This window comes from Polypterus senegalus, chromosome 4 (genome assembly GCF_016835505.1).
Source record: "Polypterus senegalus isolate Bchr_013 chromosome 4, ASM1683550v1, whole genome shotgun sequence".
Taxonomy (NCBI): domain Eukaryota; kingdom Metazoa; phylum Chordata; class Cladistia; order Polypteriformes; family Polypteridae; genus Polypterus; species Polypterus senegalus.
In genome coordinates this window covers 252,826,704-252,851,757 of record NC_053157.1, presented here as the reverse complement: position 1 = coordinate 252,851,757, position 25,054 = coordinate 252,826,704, and the positions used below count along the sequence as shown (strand labels likewise).

The 25,054-nt window shown below is 41.8% G+C and overlaps 2 protein-coding genes across 7 annotated transcripts in view; one reads left to right on the top strand and one right to left on the bottom strand.

Moving 5' to 3' along the window:
- LOC120528477 (zinc finger protein 502-like) overlaps window positions 1-25,054 on the bottom strand; it is a 691,287-nt gene that overhangs the window by 174,395 nt on the left and 491,838 nt on the right. The gene's annotated exons all lie outside the window — the stretch shown is intronic.
- Window positions 1-25,054, top strand: part of LOC120528471 (zinc finger protein 391-like) — a 102,842-nt gene that overhangs the window by 69,559 nt on the left and 8,229 nt on the right. Inside the window, exon 1 of one of the 6 annotated variants that reach the window (XM_039752637.1) lies at window positions 13,486-13,573. The exons of 4 other annotated variants lie outside the window; for them this stretch is intronic. The gene's annotated coding sequence lies outside the window, so the exon portion shown is untranslated. Of the gene's footprint in view, window positions 1-13,485; window positions 13,583-25,054 lie in introns of those variants that run through there. One more of the 6 variants, XM_039752635.1, reaches the window with a different exon arrangement.

Below are 25,054 nucleotides of genomic sequence, written 5' to 3'. Positions count from 1 at the left end.
GAAGTGGGAACGGGCAGCTCAGGGCAGTGTGGTACTGGGGCAATGGAAGAAGGAATGTCTGGATAAACGATTTGAGACGCATTCTTGCCAGTGCGACGTTTGGTAGGATCCACCATGCAGAAGTAGCAGTTGCTTGAGTGGTCAGTCGGTTGCCGCCAAATTTGCGGGACAGCAAACTTCATGGCTCTCTTTTCTCCCCTGTACCAACCTTCAAGAGTTTTCTTGCAATATTCGCATGTGAAATGAGGTGCCCAGGACTTGTCTTGATCCCCAACAGGCATGCCGAAGTATGCCTTGTAGGCCTTGCACATCTTACGACATGTTTTCATGGAATACTTTCTCGCTCTTGTCTTTATAAATTGTCCACAGATGTAGCAAAATGCATCTGCTGGGTGCAAGGACCCTCTTGATGCCATCTAAATAAAATTAAAAAAAATAACATAAACCGAAATGTTGGTTTGAGTCACCTGTGCTTTTATACTTGTATGACTAGTATTGGACAGTCTGAGAATGTTCTAGAAAGTTCTAAAGGTTTCTTGAAAGTTCTAGATAATTCTGGGAAATTCTAGAAACTTCTGGACAATTCTTACAGTTCAAGACTATTCTAGAAGACTACTCAGTATTAAATGCGAATCGAGAATTTTCTCGAAAACAGGCAAGTTTCAAAATAGCATTGTCCTGATCACAAAAGCAAAGTTTTTGTGGAACAACAGCTATTTTCTATTTTTTTTAGGCATAACGGGTTAGGAAAACACACTTTGTACCAAGGAACAAAATAAAAATAAAAATTTGTTACATAGTGTTATTGCTGTCTTTCCAACACAGACAGGACAACTATTATATGTTTAAGGAAATGTTGGATTATTATACTGTGCTGTGACTAAGACGGCTTTGTGCTGATCACCTGTCCGGAACCTTGAAGATGTGTTCACGATGGAGGGATGTTGCTCGTAAAGTCCGAGGCTTTTTTCCACAGCAGGTCCAGATATTTATCTCGCTGCTGTTTGTTTATCTTTAATACCGACTTCGGTAAAAATTGCCGGGTTTTCTTTTCACCACAAAGGCGTCTACAGTGACTGCTGTTTCTGTATGAATGACAATTGTAATTCGTTGTGCAGCACGTGGATCACTTGATCCATGCAATGCTCACCTTGGAGCGTCCAGTGAGTGTCTGTGTGTCAGTGTGTCTCTCAGCCTCTCTGATGTCCTCCGGATTGACACCTTTGAATGTTTGGAGCAGCAAAGGGAATTCAACCTGATCTTCCACAGTGCGTTTGTTGGTTCATGGATGTCAAATGGCAATGAATAGAAGATGGATTCATGTAAATACGTGAGATGCCGGCCGCAATTAGTCATTGCATTTTGATGGCGATTCTAAGTGGGGATGATTCCCAAACAGATCTCTTATGCGATCCTTCCACAGTATCTCTCTAAATTATTTAGTTCAAATTATTATAAAGATTTAACTCCTGATCATTTTGTATTATTCATTTTCATGAGTCTTTAATTTGATCGAACTCGGGTTTGCACTACGCGCAGAATTTGAAAAGCAACCACCTAAGTCAGCTGAGCCACAACCAATTATGACAACGTCTTTTCTTCGTAGTGAACTCGTTAGTTTTGTGCTCCACAAAATATATTAAACTAGTAATAAATGAAATATCTCAGTACTTGATTGAATAATAGAGTCTGTTGATTTAAGGATTTCATCTTTTCTTTTTCAAATATGCTTACCTATATTACAGTAAAGTACAGGGATAAACCTTTGTTTTCCGTCTACTCCATTTTAATTAAATCAGAACAAACAAATCATTTAAAGACAAATAACAAGGCTCGTTTTTAATTAGTTTTTAGTGAAACTCCAAACGTCGGGCTATTAAATGTGATCTCAAGAAAAGATGAGTGTTAATAATAATACTAATAACAGAAGCGATTAAAATGATACAGTGGAAAAGGGAACATTCATTGAAAGAGCCGGAGATCCAAGAGAGAGGCGTCTTATTTTATTTAACTCTTACTGTTATATAATACATTCTCTCTGTCGGTGTTTTATATATATATATATATATATATTAGACATCAGACTCTAGAAGTCGCTGACGAACCCTTCACTTCGTTGCCAATCTGTACCAGCAAAAAATTTAAAAATAAAAGCAGCACAGTTTAAACAGGTCTTTGAAGTTGATCATGATTTGTGTAACGTTAATGCAAATGGCCAAGAGGTGTCACTAGAGAGCTGAGTGCCAAATGCTTCGAAGCTTCCATACGATTTCCGTCCGACACAAACGATGAAATGTTTTTATGATTCCTGAGGCTTCACAACGCCCATCACTACTAAAATGTCTGCGATTAATTTTATTTTAACGCAACCCGTAAATGCGTTAATTTTCTCAAATTAATACGGTGGCCCCAAAAGGCAAGTTACAAAATTTTAAAGGTGACGCGCACATTCAGACGAGTAACGAATTAACATTTTAGTTACTGTTATTTGTAAGGAAAGGAAATACTTCAGGACACATCCAGTTACAAGAATTCTGATTGTGAGCGCGACACCTCGTTTGATTGTGTGAGTAATCTTTATTTTTAATTTTGCGGGTCACCCCTTTAAATTTTTTGTCACTAACTAAGCAGCACCAAATTAAATGCATTTTTGTTAATAGAAGTAGCAGGTCACCAGCACTTGATCATTATTATATTATATTATAAGCATTTAATTGTTACGACTTAGTGTTAATTACATAGCACCTCACAATTATGACTTACTAACTCATGATTTCACCTCAATCTGTGATCAATTTGACGGTTCACTCCCCTCTAGTGGGCATTTCTCTGAACTGCAGGGCTCTTTAGTGTTTTGAACTCCAAGTTCCTCCCAGTCGGCGCCGATCGGTGTCAACGCCACCTACTTGGAGCTCCAGGGTGGAGGCTCCGGGCTGCAGAGATCCACACTTGGTGTTGATTGAAGCAAGTCTGAATATCAGCTGCTGCCCTTCAAGAGGTGAATGAAGTAGCCGTCTCTTCTTCTTGCTAATCCACATCTTAGCAGAATTACAGCAGCTTTGACTCCTCATATAATATCAGTAGTGCGTACAGAATGCAAGCAGACATCACTTGAATATTATGGATGGAAAGCCAAAAACGTTTAACAAGCGTATCTAGTAAAGTTTAATGTCAGGATTTATTAGCAGCTGCACATCTGATATGGAATGGGGGGAGGGGGGGTGTCAGACTGGAGTCACAGGGACCACCCACCTCGTCACAGTGGACTATCACGTGTCACATGGACACACACAGGGACAAACACACACAGCAGAACACAAACACTCAGACTGGGGAGCAACGCTCATTGGCCTCAATAATTAGCTGCATTGCGGTGAACTTAAGGATAAATTATTCATATGGCATCACCATATTTTTTGCTGCACTCTCCTTTTTTAAATTATATATATATATATATATATATATATATATATATATATATATATATATATATATATATATATATATATATATTTAAAAAGGTAGAGTGCAGCAAAATTAAAAGGTAGAGTGCAGCAAAAATATGTATATATATATATATATATATATATATATATATATATATATATACAGTGCATCCGGAAAGTATTCACAGCGTATTACTTTTTCTACATTTTGTTATGCTACAGCCTTATTCCAAAATGGATTAAAATATTTTTTTTTCCTCAGAATTCTACACACAACACCCCATAATGACAATGTGAAAAAAGTTTACTTGTGATTTTTGCAAATTTATTAAAAATAAAAAAAATGAGAAAGCACATGTACATAAGTATTGAGGGCAGACATCTCCACGCCACATGCTAATTCATTCTTCCATATGTGACTGGAGCCCTCAGCCCAAATCTGTTTGTAAAGACTGCACAGCTCAGTCAGGTGAGAGACAGCAGCCAATGACTCAGAGCGGCCATCGCCACACCACAATCAGCCCGTCACTGTCACAGACTTCAAGTCACAATTGTCCTGATTCCCTCTGCACCACTGGACACTGCAGATCTCACATTCTCATCTTTCACTCTCAAAATGAGGTGCCTTAGGAACAGAGGAACGTGACTTAGAAACAGAGAGAGATAAGAGAGTGATAGAAATAGAGAAAATAAGAGAGTGGAAAAGACAAGAGGGCAGAGAAAGGAGAAAATAACATCAAGTGAGATGAATGAAAGTGGGCCAGCACTTGTGTGACACAGTGACACACACCCAGTCACACCAGGAGAGGACATGAAGTGTCACAGATACTCATCAGGACCACAAAATCAACAAGAACACAAACTCACCTGTAAAAACTCCTCAAGCTCAGATGTTCAGACAACTGCAACAGACAATTTATTTCTCTAAGATTATAAATAACAATGCTAGTAATCCCAGAGTGTTATTGTCTACAATTGATCACCTGCTAAACCCAGGTAACACAAAGGAATGCCTCCAAAATACCTCAAGTGAAACCTATTGCTGTATTCTTCAATCAAAAAATTAATGATATTAGAAATAATATAGTATATCCCCCCAATCCTAGGTGCTGATCGCCTGTCCGGAACCTTGAAGATGTGTTCACGACGGAGGGATGTTGCTTGTAAAGTCCGAGGCTTTTTTCCACAGCAGGTCCAGATGTTTATCTCGCTGCTGTTTGTTGATCTTTAATACCGACTTCGGTAAAGTATCATCCTGATACTCTGTGTATTCAATTCATTATAATAACTATTCATGGTGGCTCTAAAATCCGTACTGACCCCAACTCTCTCTTCTGTTTCTTTTCCCGGTTTTCTGCGCCATCACCACCTAATCAAAGCACCGTGATGTCCTAAATTGATGGATTGAAAGCCAGAAGTCTACATGACCACCATCATCAAGTCCTTCCAAAGAGAACCCTAAATACAAAGAGGACTGTTTCATTTACTCTTATTCTATGTTAATCAGTGTTGTCTTATTCTAATTCTTAGTTTGTCTTTTATTTCTCTTTTCTTCATCATATAAAGCACTTTAAGCTACATTATTTGTAAGAAAATGTGCTATATAAATAAATGTTGTTGTTGTTGCTGAAGGGGGACATTTGGAGCTTCAGGACCTGCACATGAAAAGAGCAGAATGGGGTCAGTGAAGACAGCGTTTGGTGACATCAGTCAATTCACTGGGCAGTAATTAGTAGAACAAGATGGTTCAAATGTGACACAAAGTGATGAGCAGTGACCTGCTGAAGCCGACTAAAGCACCACCAACAACAACAACATTTATTTCTATAGCACATTTTCATACAAACAGTAGCTCAAAGTGCTTTACATAATAAAGAATAGAAAAATGAAAGACACAATAAGAAAACAAAATAAGTCAACATTAATTAACATCGAATAAGAGTAAGGTCCAATAGCCAGGGGGGACAGAAAAACAAAAACTCCAGACGGCTGGAGAAAAAATGAAATCTGTAGGGATTCCACACCATGAGACCACCCAGTCCCCTCTGGACATTCTACCTAACATAAATGAAACAGTCCTCTTTGTATTTAATGTTCTCACGGAAGGGCTCGATGATGATGATGGTCACGTAGACTTCTGCCTTTTAATCCATCCATCATTGTTGGAGCCTCATGAAGCTTTGAGGAGGTGGAGGTGGCGCAGGCCACCACCACAAAGAAACCGGAAAAAGAAACAGAAAAGAGAGTAGGGGTCAGTACGGAGTTTAGAGCCTCCATGAGTACTTATTATAAGGAAATTGAACATACAGAGTATCAGGATTAAATTAAATGAAATTGAAGTTATGAGAAGGCCATGTTAAAGTAATGTGTTTTCAGCAGTGTTTTAAACTGCTCTACTGTATTAGCCTGGCGAATTCCTATTGGCAGGCTATTCCAGATTTTTTTTTTTTTCCAGACACTTCCACCATACCCACTGGCACATCTTGTCAGCACACTGGGCTCACTGGTGTTTAAAGACTTTTAGTAGACTCACCAGCTCTCACTTTATGTCACAGTGTTTTCTCTTCACCACAGACAGTCTTCAGGTCCTCTCAGTCAGAGAAGTCGGCCATGAAGAATTCGGCTGCAGAGCCCACCAAGAATGAGCAGAACACAATGTGCTGAATGTCTTTAAAGGCTTTAGTCATCTTGTACCTGGGGGCCTTCTTATTTCTATCTCTCTTGTCACTTTGTGTCCAAGCATAACCTTTCACAGGGTCTGATTCTGCAGAGGCTTCAGTCCTACATGAAGAGAAGAGCTGCAGGGTCACAATGGCCGACATCGGGGGTCTTTTCACAGGGGATCTTAGAAGAAGACATCAGCTCTTTGGTGAGGTGTCCTGTTGGTCACTTTACAAGTTGAGCACATGGCTCTTAACATGAAGAACCCATTTCTACTGTGCCTGTACATTTATATCATCTAGTCGATGTGATGAGGGAACCCTTATGAATGGCTTCCTTCTTATATGAACTTAAAACCAATCAAAACATAAATATAGTTGAGGACTCAATAACATTAAAATTAAACTCTACATCTATTTATGTATTAGGCCAGCATTGTGGTGCAGTGGTTACCACACCTTCTGAGTTCAAATCCCATGTCCCATTGTTGCTCATGTGGAGTTTTTATGTTCTCCTTTGCCTGTGGGTGACCATCTGAAGACTCGTTTCCTTCTCTTCCATCTAAGAGATTCATTTTATGCTAAATGGCTCTTCAGTTCTGCTTACTTTGATGGCTGGCATATGTGAGGTGATGGTGTTTGACTGATGATGAGCTGACACCACATTGAGGTCCGTCAAGACGTGTTGTTGTTACCTAAAATCCCGAAATGAAGTAATTGGATTTGAGAATGTTAATGCTTATCTATTTAATGATAAAAGAAGTAGAAATTGACCTCTACAGGCTGTGCTGTTACTTTGGAGTCTCTGAAATCGATTTGTTTTGGTACAAATGCAAACATTAAAGTGTCAGTATGTGTGTAGGAGTTGCTTTGGACCACCAGGTTAACACTAAAGGACACACAAAGCACTTGGGAGGTTAAAATGCATCTTATCAGTCCTTGTTTTTGCCTAATTCTGCAGCTCATTAAATGTCTGACTTTCCAGTTTGCACAAGGAGTACAGCAGAGTTGTGTCCTGGTGTGTGGACTTTGGTGAGACGCTCCCTGCTACTTTATTGTCGTCCTACAGAAGCAGATAAAGTGCCATCTGCTTGTCTGTGATCATTTATTTTCAGTGCAGTGTTTACTGAGTACATAATCTAGACCTGGTAAATAAAATCACCATCTCAGTGACAGTTTTTATTGTTGCAGGGGAATGCTGGGAAATGACTGGACTTATGAAGTGACATATTACAGGGTAGTGCAGGCCATGAAGTAGTCAAATCAATCTATTTATAAACACATGTCTACAGTTTGGGATCTCTTTTTATGTCAGTGTCATTAATGGCCACCTAATGTAAAACAACAGAGCTAGAAAATGTCACTTAGCTTTGTCCAGCATTGCCATGGGATGGGGAGCTCAACTTTATGTGTAAAATCTCCATACTTTCTTTTTCAGCACAACAACGCCATTTTATTCAGTGAGGCTAAACAGCATCCCTCATCCCTGCACAAGGCCTGCCTTGAACCTCAGACTTAAAAATTTATTAAGAGACCCGAATCTTAAAAACAAATCCCAGAAACCTAAAGAAAAAGCCTGATTACAAATCTCTAATCTTAATAACACAGAAACAAATATATCAAAGGAGAAAGTATGAGTACAAAACCTTAATCTGAATTGTAACCTGTTACAGAATCCTGGGGGTGAAAATATACTTACAGTGGAGGATGAGGAGCAGGTAGAAAACTGGATGAAATGGAATTTACTAACCCATAAGAAACACTGAAAGAAATATTAAATGTAAATCAGATGCAAAGAGAAGGGCTAGAGAATTGAATTTTAATGATGAAGATAAACTTACATTAGAGAAGAAGGAGGAATATGTAAAGGACTTGGTGGAACTGAGTACACTGACCCTGAAGAAACAAAGAAGTAGACGATAATGGAGGGCCAGAGACTGGAAAGAAGAATGGACAACAAGAAAGAAGAGTCGTAGCCTACTTACAAGGAGAATGGACTTACCAAAGAGATTAGATTTACATCTACAGTATGATGAGGGCTTTACCAAATATGCCGAAATTAAATTCCTATTGTTTACAAATGTAATTCTTTTGATTGTATTCATTCTGTAGTAATATAATGGTGAACTACCAGGGCAGTATTAGTGTTGTTAGAAGACATCGCAAATGGAAGAATCAGAAGAGAAGAGATGTACAGATCATACTGACTTCTTGTGCCATGACGATGATGACTGGCTTCTAATTCAATTGAAATTCCCAAGAAATGTCCACTTGGAGCCGTGTGCTGATAGAATACTAGGAAGTGTACTTCATATCATTTTATGATGAAATGCATTAAACTATATATATTACATTTTACAGATAAATTGTTAACTTAATTTAAATAATCTATGCTGTTAATAATTAAACATGTGGGCACAGTGGTGTGAAGGAAGAGCTGCTGACTCGCAGTAAGGGGGTGACGTCCCGGGTGTCACTTGCCTGGAGTTTCTGTTTTCCTGGTGGGTTTCCTCCACGTGCTTCAGTTTCCTTCCAAAGTGTTGAAGGTGAGGGGATTTGGAGATGATAAATTGACATTATTAGTGTAGGTGTGCACTCGTATTCACCCTGCGAAGAGCTGGCACCATGTCCAGGGATTGTGGCTGCTGGCTTCGGTGCTTGCTGGGACTGTCACGTCTAGATGGATGGATGGATGGATGGATGAATGGATGGAATCATTAAATATGTATAATGAAAATTTTTCAATATTCCTTAAAAGTTTTGAAGAATCAGAGTTCTAAGCTTACAGCTGGTTTACCATTTATTACAGAGCTCATTATGTGACAATTGCTACGTGGAGAAAGAAAATGGAAGGACAGGAATTGGGGGTTGGTATGTTAGACAGACACCGCACTGCTGTGATAAATTATTCCATCTTGGGTCTCATGCGTCCCAGCAATCATCATGTGCATGGCAGGAACAATCCTTGGTCAGAACGCCAGTTCATTTCTACCTGCTGCTCCACCGTGTCCCCCACATGTTTAACACCTGCTGTAATGCATTTCATCAAGAAAATGATATCAAGTATTCACCTTAGTATTCTGAAATGTTCAGGGAGCTGTAATATTATGACTGTAATGTATTCTGTGTGGCAATCACTTCCTGCGCACTTCTGTCGGCGTAAGAGAAAGCCCGTTTAAGAAGCACGTAGTGATTAATGACGTGGTCAGGGAACACTTAGAATACGAAGCATTTAATGTGCTACTTTAGTTACGATGGGATTTGAGAAACTCTAGTGAATTAAACATTGATTTTAAGATGAAGGTTACAACTTTCTACTTTAATGACAAAATCAACTATGACATTAACGTGGAAATGGCAAGATTAAAGTTGACATTTCGACTTTAATCTCAACATAGACCTTCTTTTTCAGATGGTGGGCTGCGACTCACCTTTTCACATCGACTTTGATATTTGACCACTTCTTTTTTATATCGGGCACTGTGTGACTTTCTGAACTTGAACTTCTGACTGCCTCCACCACGCTGTGCCACTCTATCAATTTCCTTTTGTTGCTCAAACCACTACTCAAGCCACCTAATAGTATGTTTTTTCTTGCCTACACTTAGTAGGACCTCCATTTCACATTCGCTGAAATTCTTTCTTCTGTGTGCCTTTGCCATTGTCTTTTAACAAAACACTGAACAGAAGAGGGTATTTATATTGATTTGCATATTCAAATGTGTGAAATTCTGTGAGGAGTCAGAGTGAGGCTGTAGGCGCCTGCATGTGCGAAAAATATCAGATTGATTAAGATTTATAATTGTGTGGGACTTTGCTTATGCACAGTTTTATAAATCTGACTTTTTTGAGCGTATGCACATTTGCAGTTTTGTCCGTACGCCATGTTTTAGTGTGAATTCTACACACACCGTTATACATGAGGCCCCAAGTCTTCAGAGTCCCGTTGCTTCCTGTTTTGCTATATGTTTGTGTGACATGGACACTGCCCAGAGATAGCACTCCTTTGGCACACTGGTTTGATTTTGTGTTCAGTGAGTGGTTGCTGACATTGTCCCAAATGAGACACATTACCTGCATTGTGAGGGAACATCAGTTATAGCACTAATTCCATGTGGCACGATTCTCATTGTTGGACCACGCCAAGGGGATGCCCACCTAACACCTGGCCGTGGCAGATAGATGGTCATTTCTGTAGGATGAGACTGGATCACGTGTCTGCCTGGGGGGTTGCCAACTCGGACCCTGAGGTGTTTCATTGTGTGGTGGGGACCAGTGCATGGTCCTCCACCTGACCTGACCTGTATTTGCACATTTTTCTGTTTAAAATACTATTTGGTAGAATATGACAAAGATTACACAGCATACGGTGGTCCAAGCTATAGGAGTGTGGGTTTGGGAAAACCAAATGACATGAGGACTGACCCAGTGTGGGGGCTGCTACATGAGACCGCTTAACAAAGAGGCCTAAAATGGGCTAATGGTCGGCAATCCAAGGTTAGTAAATCTGTCCTTGGTCTGGTGATAGTCTGGTAATGCTGGCCGATGTCATCACTACCCCTGTAGTCTCCTGCTTTTAATGTCGCAGTGTAAGTAACGCTGCCTGTTAGTATTGTTGGTTGGTTAGATTTTAACTGTAAAAGTATAAGTAACAATTTGAATGACTTCAAAAGTTATTATTTTTATAATGGATAAAAATTGCACTATTTTTATACATTATTGGTAATGTTTTCATGTTCAGAGTTGGAAAAATGCAAAAAAGAAAAAGAAAGAAAGAAAGAAAGAAAGAAAGACAGAAAGAACTGTACAAGTACCAAAACTTCAAAGTTTGTTTGTGTTTTCTAAGAATAGATCATTTTAAGCCACATTAAATTAAAAAATTGTAAATCTTCATTATTACAAATAATTATCTTTATAACTGCATATAATTTATTCGATTAAAAAATGACTAGAAACAAAACAAATAAAGTTTCAAAGAAAGGACCATAAATGGCGGTGGTCTCACCAAGGTGACCAGAGTTCAGATCTCAAGTCCCCCCTGCCCAGAGCCTGCATGTTCCCCCAATGTCCATGTGGGTTTCCAACCCGGTGCTCCGTCTTCCTGCCACACTCCATTGGCTATTGTGAGTGGGCTCACCCTGCGGTGGGCTGGCGTCCTGTCCAGGGATTGTTCCTGCCTCGCACCTGACTCTTGCTAGGATTGTGCTCTACCATGATGTCTGTTAATTCTGTATTAGTGACGTGTCCCAAGATTAGTTTCCTGACTGGAAATCTCAGTGTATAGTAAGAAGGTACGCCCTGTGGTGGACTGGCGCCCTGCCCGGGGTTTGTTTCCTGCCTTGCGCCCTGTGCTGGCTGGGATGAGCTCCAGCAGATCCCCGTGACCCTGTAGTTAGGATATAGCAGGTTGGATAATGGATGGATAGTAAGAAGGTAACGGTGTCTCTTAACATTACTGTTCTCATGAGGTATGTCTGATTACAAAACACAGAACAAGATGTTACTATCCTTGTGCAAGCACGTACAATAGGTTCAGTTACGCTTGTCGGTGAATGGTGAATGGTAGACTTAGAGAAGATTTCCAGAATATTGGGACGCATCATCAGTAGTGTTCCTCTGGCTCATGGGGTGTTTCAGCCTTTCACACTATACACCCTCGCCAGAGGCGGCCAGCTATAGGGTGATCAGCCCTAAGCTTGTGTCCCACTCCCAATTAGTCATGAGAGTCGCTTTGATGCCAAATGACTGACATCTCATGAACCTATGTATGGCAGCCTAAGTTTGTTAATTGGGGGCCCAACAGGGGATATTCCTCTTCATCCAAAGCCACTGGCTACTTCTCTCCGCTGCCTCTGGCCCCTACTTCCCAGGTCTCTAAGCAGTTTGATGGTAGATGTTGCCACAAACCCTCTGCATCCAACTTCCACTGGGCAAACCTCCATGGTCCAGCCGCGATGTTGCGCTTCAGCAGCCAACTCAGCATAGTGTAGATATTTCCGCTCATATGCCTCATCCACGGAATCCTCCCAGGGTATGGTGAGCTCGATAATGTAACCTTTCCTTAAGGAAGGGGACCAGAGCACCATGTCAGGTCTCAAAGTAGTAGAGGCAATCTCCGGAGGAAACACCAACTGTTGAGCAATATCTACCAGCAGTTTCCAGTTGCGTGCTAAGCACAGCTGGCCTCTTTACGATGGTGTGGAGTTGCTCCTGGTAACTGTAGCCCCTCCTTGGACAAAGGCAATCGTCCATGGGTGATTAGATATTGGTTGTGGAAGGGCATTGATGAAATATAGTTTTTCCTCCATTATGGAAGCAAGGTTCTTTAGGACCTGGTTGTGGCGCCAAGTGTATCACCCTTGGGTGAGACTGGTCTTACACCCTGTGAGTATATGTCGGAGGGAGGCTGGCCTGGAGCAAAGGGCACACCCTGGATCTTCACCAATCCACTGATGAAGATTGGTTGGTGTTGGCAGGACGTCATAAGTGGCTCTGATGGTAAAGCTCAGACTCGTCATCTCCATGGCCAACACATTGTCCCAGCTAAGCTTCCTTCTATCGACACTGTCCCACCATGTCCACTGCCCCTGTTTTCCAAGGGAGACTGCCTTCGCCCACCTTGCAGCTTGCTCCTGACGACGTACTTCCCCCACCACCATCCTCCTCCGTACTTGAGCAGTGGCTTTATTTCAGGCTGGGCGGCAAGTTGTAAGGCCAAGGCCTCCTCTTCCATGCTGAACATTCCCCACAATGTCAGCATATCTGAGAGCTGATATTGCCTCCTTTACCGCTGCTGCTGGTCTCCATTTTCACCCAGTAGCCAAGGTTGGTGCGTTGCTCCTCAACACATTGTCCTGAGAATCATTCAATGTCATCTGCGGTCATGTTTTAGTGCACTTGTACTCCTCTGTGAGGCTGGTGAGGGGCAGCTTGAGGACACCATCTCTGTAGAGGCCTATGGTGGTAAGGCTCCGCGGAACCCCGAGCCACTTTTTAATGTAGGCTGGGACTCCTTTTTCCAGCTTCTCTACTATTGAGATGAGGACCTCATAGGGCGATGCTAATATGCTTTTTTACTTTCATTACAATGTGACTCTTGAGGAATAAAAAACTTATTAAGCATTCTTTAGAAACAGTAACTTTTTCGGGAAGCTGCTTAGAAATTAGTTACGTTAATTTAAAATGCTTAGCATAAGTCTGAGACTAAACGACATTTCTGCTTGTCCCAAGTAAGATCAATTGCTGTCATTCTTAGCGCGGCCGTCTCTTCAGTCATGCAGCCTTACAATAAGCGGGTAGTTCACCATTACAGTGGGCGTCCCGTGAGAAAGACATTGTAGGCGTGTTGTGGGCGTTCCGTGAATGACGTAGTAGCTACTGTATCTACCGCGTGCTGCAGTTCCTCTCTGTTTGCTCATATGAGACCCTCGTGCTCCGAATTCTTCACGGCCACAAGATCAAGCAAAGGTGCGGAAGGTGAGACAAAGTCGAACGTGGGGATCGCGTACGGGTGGGAATGCCAGCGGTAAGGAAGATCGCGACATGCTGGGTGGCTTGAAATTTGAGGAGGCGCCTGAGGCCGCGTGGTTCGCTTTTAAGTGTTGGGTATTGAGCGCTAAGCGGAGGAGGAGGCGGCACAGCAAATCGTATCTTCACGAGTTTATTGTGGTGGCGCACTTTTTTTTGCTAGTGCTCAGTTAATTTATTTTCCTGCCGGTGTTCCGTGAAATGTAATGCTACATCTGACTTGGCGGAGGCGCGTTAACTCGGGATTGCTTCTGCTCTCTTCCCGCTCGTGCACTTCACCGCTCCGTTTCACCTTTTCATTTCGCGCATGCTCCGAACTGTGCTGTCTGTCGGGCACGCGCTTGTTCAGCCGCTCGCTCCCGCACGGCCCCGTAGTTATTTTTTTTATTTTTCTCGAGCTCTGCGTTTTCTTTGTTTTTTTTTTTCCTTTTTCTTCTAAAGCCGTCATCGGTAAACTTTGTTAAAGTGGCGTCGCACGATGTAACTTTACAGGGCACTTTCAGGTTTAATTTCCAGCAGTTTGTCTCATACTGAGTCCTATTAGAAATAATTTAAATGATTTCATTCTTTGGCATTTTCTTATCAGGAAAGATGCTCGTGCGGTTTCACTGTAACAGAGAGACTTTGATTTGTTTAATGGGAAATAAAAAATGCAAACATCACACAAGCTAGTGCTGCTGGAGGGATACAGTAAAATCTACAGCTGGCATGCATTACGAGTACAGTTTACTGATATTTGAAACGGTGTTGTTTTATTTAATGTCTTTTATCCTTTACGACTACTTTCAGTATTTCTGTACACTTTGATACTTTAGCTTACTAGAGATGTTCGTGTTAAATGAAGATCAGGACTCAAGCCAATCAGGCTGTTTGTGTCGGACCACATAAAGCCATAAAAATACAAAATGTGAAAGCTGCAGAGCCGCGACTCGACTATTATGGGCTGGAGCTCAACTGTCTGTCCTCATTGTTTAAAGTGGTGAGCAGGGGGTCAGTCATGGGGGGCTGAGAATGGGCCACGGGGGGTGGGGGGCAGACCGACAGACGGCATTTACTGCGAGTGCAGGGCTTTGGAAATTAGGGGCGATTGGGAAAATATTCTGTTAGTTTAAAGTGTGCAAAATTCTTTTAAAATGAGAGTAGATTACGTAGCCACATGACTTTGAAGTAGAAGTCTTTTTGAAGTTTATTTTCTTTAAGTAAAGCGTGTTTGAGAAGCAATGCAGTTTTGAGGAATATGTGAAGAAGCGTTAATCCAAATGGCAGGGACTTTAAAGTGAACCAGTTCTTTACATCCCAATGACGTTACTTCCTATTAAGAATTGTTTTCTTGGAGAAAGTCTGTGCTCAGTTTATAATAATGTATGCTAAAATACACCAGACAGTATCATAATTAGATTAATTTCAGATAGCGCTGACTGTGTAAACCTTTTTAGTTTCTTGTATAGATTAAGTATTGGAATCCTATGGAAGCCGAGAAAGGACGTGTAGGCTATTATCGTTATTATTATTTTTTAAATTGTCTCCTCGAGGTATCAGACTAATTTTATCGCGATCTCGAGAAAACCAAACTCACCCTTTGCTCCTGACATCAGGCTCGCTTACATTGGGGCGCCTGCACAGCTGAAGCCTTGCTAACCGTCTTCTTAAATGGCGGACACTAACGTTATTATTTTCCAAACTAAGGTATAAACACATTTCAGCCCTTGATTGAGAAAAAATGTGACGCGCTGATCAATACAGTTCTGCTCTTCTGCCATTTCAAACAGGACGTGGCTTCAATAAGCTAAACATTAAACGTCAGATATAATTATTTCATAATGTCGAGAAAACAAGATCTCGTGTTTTATCGAGGTCTCTATAAAATTAATCCGTTATCTCAAGGAAACAGTTTAAAAAAAACAACGATATTGCACGTCCTCTCTCGGCTTCCGTAGAATCCCCCACAAAGTCGATTTCAAAATTTTGATGAATCTCGACGTTTTACACCTCCATGTGTGCGAAAATAACATTTCGGACTGATGCGCGCGTGTGTGTGTGTCAGAGTTTGTGTAAACTCAATAACTGGAGTTCACTTTCAGTTTGGTCAACCAAGTTTTGCATCCAAGTATTTGGTACAGACCGTAGATTTCTATCAACTTTTGGGCTCTTTCCGCTAACCGGAAGTGGTGCTTTACCTGAGTATATACTCGATTTTATTTATTCATGCAGCTGCGGTGTCCAATTTATTTAATTTCACTTTTAAAATAATTTTTCAATATGTTTTAAATTTGATTTTAATGATGATGATTCTTTACTATATGTAATATAAAAATATAATTGTTTTCTTGCGGTTTACTCCTCAAATATCCATCCCCATATCTGAGTACAGGAGAAAGTCTAAGGAGACCATTCTTGGTGACCACGTGACAGTATCAGAGCAAACCAGACACGTCAGCAAACAGCAACTATTCTTTAATAGCTTGGTGTGCTAAATGGAAGGTAGAATACAATTTTCTTTCAGTTTTTCTGTGCTCTGCTTACCATTTTTTCACAGATCAAGAACATATTTTTTATGTGTTAACAATATAAAAATATTCTATTGGTCCATGTGTGTCATTTCAGTGCTTCGGTGGTACTGACACACTGCTTTACTGTTTTATATTTTACAGTTGTTTTCCTTCGCTATTTATCAGTTTTACATTGTAATTTCTCCAGTAGTCTATTTTATTAAACTGAACTTTTTCGATGTGACACCCCAAAGCCTGAAGGTGTTTCTCAATGCCATCATTTCTACAAACACAGCAATAATAAAAGATGGACTGGACGGCTCACATCATTCATGATAAAGAACATCCTGCAGGTCACAAGCACCACATATACAGTGGTGTGAAAAACTATTTGCCCCCTTCCTGATTTCTTATTCTTTTGCATGTTTGTCACACAAAATGTTTCTGATCATCAAACACATTTAACCATTAGTCAAATATAACACAAGTAAACACAAAATGCAGTTTTTAAATGATGGTTTTAATTATTTAGGGAGAAAAAAAAATCCAAACCTACATGGCCCTGTGTGAAAAAGTAATTACCCCCTGAACCTAATAACTGGTTGGGCCACCCTTAGCAGCAATAACTGCAATCAAGCGTTTGCGATAACTTGCAATGAGTCTTTTCAGCGCTCTGGAGGAATTTTGGCCCACTCATCTTTGCAGAATTGTTGTCATTCAGCTTTATTTGAGGGTTTTCTAGCATGAAGCGCCTTTTAAGGTCATGCCATAGCATCTCAATTGGATTCAGGTCAGGACTTTGACTAGGCCACTCCAAAGTCTTCATTTTGAGGTGGATTTGCTGGTGTGTTTTGGGTCATTGTCCTGTTGCAGCACCCAAGATCGCTTCAGCTTGAGTTGACGAACAGATGGCCGGACATTCTCCTTCAGGATTTTTTGGTAGACAGTAGAATTCATGGTTCCATCTATCACAGCAAGCCTTCCAGGTCCTGAAGCAGCAAAACAACCCGAGGCCATCACACTACCACCACCATATTTTACTGTTGGTATGATGTTCTTTTTCTGAAATGCTGTGTTCCTTTTACGCCAGATGTAACGGGACATTTGCCTTCCAAAAGGTTCAACTTTTGTCTCATCAGTCCACAAGGTATTTTCCCAAAAGTCTTGGCAATCATTGAGATGTTTCTTAGCAAAATTGAGACAAGCCCTAATGTTCTTTTTACTTAACAGTGGTTTGCGTCTTGGAAATCTGCCATGCAGGCCGTTTTTGCCCAGTCTCTTTCTTATGGTGGAGTCGTGAACACTGACCTTAATTGAGGCAAGTGAGGCCTGCAGTTCTTTAGACGTTGTCCTGGGGTCTTTTGTGACCTCTCGGATGAGTCGTCTCTCGCTCTTGGGGTAATTTTGGTCGGCCGGCCACTCCTGGGAAGGTTCACCACTGTTCCATGTTTTTGCCATTTGTGGATAATGGCTCTCACTGTGGTTCGCTGGAGTCCCAAAGCTTTAGAAATGGCTTTATAACCTTTACCAGACTGATAGATCTCAGTTACTTCTGTTCTCATTTGTTCCTGAATTTCTTTGGATCTTTGCATGATGTCTAGCTTTTGAGGTGCTTTTGGTCTACTTCTCTGTGTCAGGCAGCTCCTATTGAAGTGATTTCTTGATTGAAACAGGTGTGGCAGTAATCAGGAAATTGAACTCAGGTGTGATACACCACAGGTAGGTGATTTTTAACAAGGGGGCAATTACTTTTTCACACAGGACCATGTAGGTTTGGATTTTTTTTTCTCCCTAAATAATTAAAACCATCATTTAAAAACTGCATTTTGTGTTTACTTGTGTTATATTTGACTAATCGTTAAATGTGTTTGATGATCAGAAACATTTTGTGTGACAAACATGCAAAAGAATAAGAAATCAGGAAGGGGGCAAATAGTTTTTCACACCACTGTAAACTAGAGAGCCAAAGATAAATGAAGATTAGGAGACGAGCTCTTAGAGCTTCTAGTCGGACACTCACATCGTAATCAAACTTCATGGTAGGATGTGGAGTCAGAATGGAGCTGCTAACGTTTGATTTCAGGTTTATTGCTGGAGGATTGTCTTTCTATTCCAGTATGTTATTTGTGTTATTAGATAGATAGATACTTTATTAATCCCAAGGGGAAATTCACATAATCCAGCAGCAGTATACTGATAAAAAGAAACAATATTAAATTAAATAGTAATAAAAATGAATAAAATTAAAATAAAATTAATGTTAGCATTTACTCCCCCGGGTGGAATTGAAGAGTCGCATAGTGTGGGGGAGGAACGATCTCCTCGGTCTGTCAGTGGAGCAGGACGGTGACAAAAGTCTGTCACTGAAGCTACTCCTCTGTCTGGAGATGACACTATTCAGTGGATGCAGTGGATTCTTCACGATTGACAGGAGTTTGCTTAATGCCCGTCGCTCTGCCACAGATGTTAAACTGTCCAACTTTAATCCTACAATACAGCCTGCCTTCTTAACTAGTTTGTCCAGGCGTGAGGCGTCTTTCATCTTTATGCTGCCACCTCAGCACACCACCGCGTAGAAGAGGGCACTCGCCACTACCGTCTGGTAGAACATCTGCAGCATCTTACTGCAGATGTTGAAGGATGCCAACCTTCTCAAAAAGTATAGTCTGCTCTGACCTTTCTTACACAGAGCATCAGTATTGGCAGTCCAGTCCAATTTGTCATCCAGCTGCACTCCCAGATATTTAAAGGTCTGCACCCTCTGCACAGTCTCCTCTGATGATCACAGGGTCCATGAGGGGCCTAGGCCTCCTAAAATCCACCACCAGCTCCTTGGTCTTGCTGGTGTTAAGGTGTAAGTGGTTTGAGTCGCACCATTTAACAAAGTCTTGGATTAACTTTTTGTACTCCTCCTCCTGTCCACTCCTGATGCAGCCCACAATAGCAGTGTCATCAGCGAACTTTTGCACGTGGCAGGACTCCGAGTCATATTGGAAGTCTGATGTATATAGACTGAACAGGACTGGAGAAAGTACAGTCCCCTGCGGCACCCCTGTATTGCTGCACACAATGTCAGACCTGCAGTTCCCAAGACGCACATATTGAGGTCTGTCTGTAAGATGGTGATGCCATTAATGACTCGCCTTGTTTAACTGCGTCTACTTGACTTATATTCGTTTGAGTTAAGTGGGAAGGAGTGGAGGAGCTCTAGAGTTGGATGTTGGCAGACATCCAGAGCATCGTCCACCTACAGGGCAGGGCAAAATATTGAATTTTTATCTTCATATTTAAGAAAAATCAATTTATTAAAGCCAATATTATAAGGATCAGTACTTTAATTTCCCAAAACTTCTTCTACATGTTACATTAAATTTGCCAAATCATCAATGCTCTTCCTATTCCTTTATTGCTCCTCCATCACATTTTAGATTATGTAATCTAGGATATTTGTTACAGCCTGAGTTGATGTGTCCTCAGCCAGAGAGACCTCTTTGTAGAGGTGCCATCCTGATTTGAGCCCGCTATTCCACCTGGGGTTTCCTGCCTGCCTTGGTCAGCACAACCTCCTTCACTGACTAGAAGGTCGCCCATCTCCTTTTCCTGACAGGCTTCTTGAAGAAAGCAGATTTCCCCCCATCACTAGTGATGCAGTGCTGCCAGGTCTCTCCCACCAAACTGATGCTATGACACCCTATTAGGCATAACCCCTTTGAAAATGTCCTGGGGCCTCATGTATAAATGGTGCGTAGGCACAGAAATGTTGTGTACATACGTTTCCATGCTCACATCATGATGTATAAAACCTAACACGGTACCTCATACCTTGTCGTACTCAAGTTCTCTGCTCGGTTTTGCCGACTGGCGGCACCCAGCGTCAAAGCAGTGCTACTGTTCCTGTGTAGTTTATCTTTCTTATTTAGATCCACATCCCTGATGCGGCTTTATAAATACACTGAAATTAACCACATACTGTTTATAAGTTTAATGCATCTGATTATATCTAACCAGTAACAATATAATGGTCCAGGGAATTTCCATAGTATTCCAAATACCATAACTGCTTTAGCATTGTTACTCTAACTGCACCTTCTTCTTCTTTCAGCTGCTCCCGTTAGGAGTTGCCACAGCGGATCATCTTTTTCCATATTAGTCTCACTACACCGCTCGGAGTATTTATATTACTGTGTCTGAGTGGGGAATCAAAGATCTACAGAAGCTGAAAAAGAGAATTATCAGTATACAGCATTAATCACACACTGCCTCAGCCATGCTGTCTATTTGAACTGCCTCCATACGATAAATGCTTCAGAGCCTTTCCTGTACGGACCTCGTGGTTCAGAAAGAGTTTCATCCCATGAGCTCTAAACGCATTCAATCAGTCCAAGTGCTCCTTGTAGAACTGTTTGTATGTATAAGTAGAATCACCTCACTGTAAACTTGCAATACAGTTATAATATTACACAACCTGCACCACTTTATAAAGCGCATGTTTACATTTGATGACGATATCATTTTTAAGATGAAATGCAGCAAAAATATGTTTATTATATTATACAGATAAAACTTTAACTTCATTTAAATAAGCTACATTGTTAATAATTAAACATGTGAGGACATGGTGCTGCAGGGCTAGCTAGTTTATGTTTTGTTCCTGCCTCATGCTGTATGCTTGCTTGTGCTGACGCGACACTGGAAGGATAGCTGGATAGAATAATTAAACACGTACTATGAAGATATTTCAATGTTCTTTAAAAGTTTTGAAGAATCGGCATTCTCAGCTTACAGATGGTTTAACATCTATTACAGAGCTGACTGTGTGGCGATTGGGTGTTTGGAGAAAGAAAAGTAAGGACATGAATTGGAGGTTAGTACACTTGAAAGAGACAGGACTGCTCTAATAAATTATTTAATCGAAGGTCGCACATGGCGCAGCAAGCATCTTGTGTGAGACATGAACAATCACTGCACCACCGTGTTCTTAATAACATGCTTTCATTCCAATCAACATGAAAATTATATCACGTATACATCTCAGTATTTTAGTTATTCAGAGAGCTGTAATATCACGAATGTAATGAATTCTGTGTCCTGTCGGAGGAAGAGAAAGCCCGTTTAAGAAGCACGTAGTGATTCACACACATAGAGCACATAGAAGATCAAATACAAAACAAAGCATTTAACGTGCTACTTTAGTTATGATGGAATTTGAGAAACTAATAAATTAAACTATTTTAAGATGAAGTTTATGATGTTCTACTTTAATGACAAAATAAACTACGTGATTAAAGTGGAAAGGTCGAGATTGAAGTTGACATTTTGTGCTTTTTTCCCACTGTGTGCCTTTTTTTTTCTCTGTACCCTAATAAGCTTTCATATGACACTCAGACGGTGGGCTACAACTCGCCTTTTCACGGCAACTTTGATATGTGACAACTTCTTTTATATTTTGAGCACAGTGCGACTTTGTGAACTTGAGCTTTCGAGTTTCTCCAACACGCTATGTCACTCGATCAGCTTCCTTTTGTTGTTTATATCACTGTTTAAACCAACAAATAGTACGTGTTTCTTTGCCTCCACTTGGTATTCACTAAAATTCTTATATTGTCCCCCGTGCTTTTCCCCATTGTCTTTTCACAGAACGCTGAGCTTAAGGGCTATTTATATTGATTTGCATATTCAAAGAGTCATAATTCTGGGAGGAGTTGGGGCGGGACAGCAGGCGCGTGCAAGTGCGTTACTTTTCATGCTGATCGGGATTTATGTAGCGGAAGAACATGGAAGTTTGCGAAAGCGCAGATTTATTTATCTGGATTTTTTTGTGCGTAAGCACATTTCAGCTTTTGTGCTTACGTCATGTTATAGAGTGAATTCTACGCTCGGTGTTATGCATGAGGCCCCTGGTCTGCTTTCAGACAGTATGATGCATTGTCTGTCAGCTCTGCTCAAATGTCAGGAAGATTCAGCTGTTTGTTGAGGAGGAACTGAAGTGCTGCTGGTGGAGAAGTTACAGCTCTCCGTAAAGATAACATCTGGCAGAAAGTCCTGCTCTTCAGTACCTGAAATTGTAATTATGTGAATTGCTACTCATGATTCTTAAACCTTAAATGTTAACAGATTGAAAATGTGCATCATTACCTCTGGAGCTTAAAAAGCTGTACATCTGAGGCTTCATCTACTGCATATCTTAAAATAATTAATTACAAAGCAAAAGCAAACTCATCTGGAAGATGCTAAATCAGGGAATTAAATAGAAATAAAAAGAGAGACCCGCTTTTAAGGGCTTGTTGTCTCTTCTGTTCAGGTTTGTAGGGTGCAGTGTATAACAGAAAAGTCAAATGTGGACCTCGCAGGCCTCGTCACACAAGACAAAACGTTTATTAAATCAGAAACATCGTTGTTAATTTATAAAAGGGAACAGCCAGTGCCGTTCACTAATAACCACTTCTACATGAATCTCTTTTAATACCGGTTAAATATCATTTAATTTGTCACATGATTTACAGTAAATACAGTACATCCCATACAATTAGACCTGACTACATAAAATAATTACCATACAGCCAAATGTTTACTCTCCAATCACTATGTTGAGGACACGGAGATCTCGGCTATCTGTGTTGTCATCAACTACAGCATCATTTTTCTTTCCACAAGTCTTTTGAAGAACGTCCTCCATATGTTGTTAAAAGACACCAGCCAATGAGTTTGGTGAAGACTGCTCTCAATTTCTGGCAGCGCGCCTTCCTGTTTACAATGCTTAATAAAGAAAGGACATATCTTCGACATTTTTTCAAGCCATATGTCTGAATCCGCACACAAGGCCACAAAATCCTCCACAAACTGGCATCTTCCATGTTGTTACCTGAAGGTGATCACCTATTGATCTTAACTTCTCCTTGTTCTTGAGATGGGTTTTAGATTTAACGCGGTCATTGCATATTTTTTGTGTCCAGTCTATGGTGTGCTGGCAAAACTTGCAGGAAAGTTGTCCAGATTTGTAGAAGTCGCCAGGATATTGCTGTGCCCTCAATCTTACAGTTAAGCTTGTGTTTCTTAGATATCCGAGCGTAGTTGGGGTATCTGATTCTGATCAGTTTTGACATTTCTGTCTCATGGACCTAGCTAATTCACATGCCTTTAACAAGAAAACATACAGGAAAGACACACAAAAACAGATAGAGGCACAACTGAATTTCTACAAAGAATTGCGTTTGCTTGAAAAACAACAAACTACAAAATAGTATCTGACTGATAGGACTACAGAGACTTTGTGGTCGTGTCGTCGGACTTGCGACCATATGTCTTGGACACTCGGGTGAAGAGAGGGGCGGAGCTGTCAACTGATCACCACCTGGTGGTGAGTTGGCTTCGATGGTGGGGGAAGATGCCGGTCAGACCTGGTAGGCCCAAACGTGTTGTGAGGGTCTGCTGGGAACGGCTGGCAGAGTCCCCTGTCAGAAGTAGCTTCAACTCCCACCTCCGCAGAACTTCAACCACGCCCCGAGGGAGGTGGGGACATTGAGTCCAATGGGCCATGTTCCGTGCCTCTATTGTTGAGGCAGCTGACCGGAGCTGTGGCCGCAAGGTGGTCGGTGCCTGTCGGGCGGCAATCCCCAAACCCGTTGGTGGACACCGCGTGAGGGATGCCGTCAAGCTGAAGAAGGAGTCCTATAGGACTTTTTTGTCCTGTGGGTCTCTGGAGGCAGCTGATAGGTACCGGCAGGCCAAGCGAACGCTGCTTCGTTGTTGCTGAGGCAAAACTCGGGCATGGGAGGAGTTTGGAGAGGCCATGGAGAGCGACTTTGGACGGCTTCAAGGAGATTCTGGTCCACCGTCTGGCGTCTCAGGAGGGGGAAGCAGTGCAGTGTCAACACCGTATATGGTGGGGATGGTGCGCTGCTGACCTCACTTCGACGCTAGGGTCGGTGGGAGGAGTACTTCGAAGACCTCCTCAATCCCACTAACATGCCTTCCAATGAGGAAGCAGAGCCTGGGGACTCTGAGGTGGGCTCTCCCATCTCTGGGACTGAAGTCACCGAGGTGGTCAAAAACTCCTTGGTGGCAGGGCCCCGGGTGGATGAGATACCCCGAGTTCCTTAAGGCTCTGGATGTTGTAGGACTGTCTTGGTTGACACGCCTCTGCAACATCGCATGGACATCGGGACAGTGCCTCTGGATTGGCAGACCGGGGTGGTGGTCCCCCTCTTTAAAAAGGGGGACCGGAGGGTGTGTTCCAACTATAGAGGGATCACACTCCTCAGCCTCCCTGGAAAAGTCTATTCGGGGGTTCTGGAGAGGAGGGTCCGTCGGATAGTCGAACCTCGGATTCAGGAGGAACAGTGTGGTTTTCGTCCTGGTCGCGAACAGTGGACCAGCTCTTCACCCTTAGCAGAGTCCTGGAGGGTGCATGGGAGTTTGCCCGACCGGTCTACATGTGTTTTGTGGACTTGGAAAAGGCATTCGACCGTGTCCCTCGGGAATCCTGTGGGGTGCTCGGGAGTATGGGGTACCGGACCCCTGATAAGAGCTGTTCGGTCTCTGTACAACCGTGTCAGAGCTTGGTCCGCATTGCCGCAGTAAGTCGAGCCCGCTTCCAGTGAGAGTTGGACTCTGCCAGGGCTGCCCTTTGTCACCGATTCTGTTCATAACTTTTATGGACAGAATTTCTAGGCGCAGCCAGGGTGTTGAAGGGGTCCGGTTTGGTGGACTCAGGATTGGGTCACTGCTTTTGCAGATGATGTTGTCCTGTTTGCTTCATCAGGCCGTGATCTTCAGCTCTCTGGATCGGTTCGCAGCTGAGTGTGAAGCGGCTGGGATGAGAATCAGCACCTCCAAATCCGAGAGCATGGTCCTCAGCCGGAAAAGGGTGGAGTGCCCTCTCAGGGTTGGGGAGAGATCCTGCCCCAAGTGGAGGAGTTCAAGTATCTCGGGG